The sequence below is a fragment of the Hylobates moloch genome, unplaced genomic scaffold (genome assembly GCF_009828535.3).
Source record: "Hylobates moloch isolate HMO894 unplaced genomic scaffold, HMol_V3 SCAFFOLD_12, whole genome shotgun sequence".
NCBI lineage: Eukaryota > Metazoa > Chordata > Mammalia > Primates > Hylobatidae > Hylobates > Hylobates moloch.
In genome coordinates, this window is record NW_026652287.1 from 53,023,564 (window position 1) to 53,026,144 (window position 2,581).

Here is a 2,581-nt window from a genome sequence, read left to right on the forward strand (position 1 = left end):
AGGCCAGAATAGAAGTCTTAACAATTTTTAAAACTAAATTTATATGGATTACTTCCTACGACCAAAATGAAATGAGAGTATGAAACAATAATAGAAAAAAAACTGAAAAATTATCAATATATAGAAATTAACACACTTATGAGCATGCTCCTGTTCAAAGGTTGAGATAAATATTTTGAAGATATCCATACTGTGCAAAGTAAACTACAGATTTAATGGGGTGTTCTTTAGAAGTTCACACTACATTTTGGAGAAATAGAAACAGCAACTCCAAAAGTATACGGAATCTAATGAGACAATAAAATACCCAATAATCTTCAAAAAAAAAAAATGTTAAAGGCATTACAGTTCCTGATTTTTAAACTCATTACAAATCTACAAAATTTAAACAATTTGGTGTGAGTATAAAAGTAAAAATGTAGACTAATAAAAAACAATGCAGCACATGTATAAACTTTAACATATATGGTAATATGAAGAGTTATTTACATGCTCATAGTAACTGCAGCATTGTTACAAATTTTTAGTAGAGGCAGGGTTTCGCCATGTTGCCCATGCTGGTCTCCTAGGCTGAAGCGATCCACCCATCGCTGCCTTCCAAACTGCTGAGATTAGAGATGTGAGCCACCTCATCTAGCCCAATTTATTTTCCTTTTTTAAGGTTTTTTTTTCTGAAAATTTTATAGTATTTTGGATGGGAATGTATTGTCCTGTTTTGTATACATTGTAATCTTTAATTGATATTTGGACATTTTTTTAAAAGGTACCTGTCACAATCTTTATCACGTAGCTTTGTCCTGTCATAGTCTGAAAACAATTGTCTTTGCTAGAGATTCTGGGAGTCTTTCAAACATGTACTTAGGATGTGTCTTGTCTGAAATTTGTTTTTTATTTTTTAGTTAAAGAAGTTTATTCATCTTTATTCTTAATAGTCTTCACTTGCTACACCTGTTCCCTGTCTGTGGTACTGCAGTCTCTCTGCTGCTGTAACATTTACCTCTGGTCTCAGCAGACCCAAACTGTCATTCCAAAGTATACCACCATTTCATTCAGTGCTTTGTCACTTTGTGACCTCTATCTCTGCCACCATGGCCACTTCGTTCATGGGCCTACTGGGCAATGACAAGGGTGGCTGGGGAAAGATGCTGAGTGATGTCAACAAAACAGGTCATCCTATCCACTTGATTATCAAAATCCTCTGCTGTTGAGGTTACCCATTGCTTAGCACTCACATGGGATACAAATATCTTCACAGTTTTTGACCACTCAGGAGGTCCATCCACATACCTCTTCCCCAAATTTCTTTGTCACCAATTTTTCAATCATGCTTCTTCCAAGTCCCTGGCAATCTAGCCAAACCATTGGCTAAAGCCCATGAATCAGTATGTAATCACACATCTGGCCATTTCTCCTTCCATGCAAAGTGCACAACCAGGTGCACTGCTCAAAGTTCTGCCGACTGGGAAGACTTCCCTTCACCAGCGTCTTTCAGGGATGTCCTAGGAAGGAGCTGTAGTGCCGCAGCTGTGTCCACTTTCAGATGGTGCCTGCATACTATACAGAACCATCTGCAAATGAGGCCATGGTCTTTTCTTCCTCTGTCAAATGATCACAGGGAACTCCCCATTAGGTCATCAGTGCAGGCTGGGGGAGAGAAGGCAGGGTGGCAGAAATGGAGACAATGGATGGGCATTTGAGCCACTTCCTCATGTAACTTACTTGTGCCTTCAGAACCTGCTAGAGCCCCATCATGTATATACCACTTTCATTTGATGATGGAATGCTGTTATGCGTGACCCACTTTGTGATTAGATGGGTCAGAAAGCACCCAGTTCATGATAGGCAGTTCAGGTCACATGGTGACTTGATAAACCATAGTCAAACTTTCAGTTTTTTTTTTTTTTATACTTTAGGTTTTAGGGTACATGTGCACAATGTGCAGGTTTGTTACATATGTATCCATGTGCCATGTTGTAATGGGTGCAGCAAACTTTCAGTTTTTACCAAAGCCCAGTAACAGGCCAAGAGCTGTCTCGCAAAAGGAGAGTTAGTTAGCTGCAGAAAATATCAGGGATTTGCTCCAAAATCCTAGTGGCTGCCAGGCACAGTGGCTAATGCCTGTAATCCCAGCACTTTGGGAAGCTGAGGCAAGCAGATCACCTGAGGTCAGGAGTTTGAGACCAGCCTGGCCAACATGGTGAAACCCCATCTCTACTAAAAATACAAAAATTAGCCAGGCATAGTTGTGGGTGCCTGTAATCCCAGCTACTGAGGAGGCTGAGGCAGGAGAATTGCTTGAACCTGGGAGGTGGAGGTTGCAGTGAGACAAGATAATGCCATTGCACTCTAGCCTGGATGACAAGAGCAAGACTCCAAACAAAAGAAAGAAAGAAAGAAAGAAAGAAAGAAAGAAAGAAAGAAAGAAAACAGGAGGAAAGAGAAAGAAAAAGAAAGAAAGAAAGAAAGAAGAAAAAAGAAAGAGAGAGATAGAGAGAGAAAGAAAGAGAGAGAGAGAGAAAGGAAGGAAGGAAGAAAAAGAAAGAAAGAAAGAAAGAAAGAAAGAAAGAAAGAAAGAAAGAAA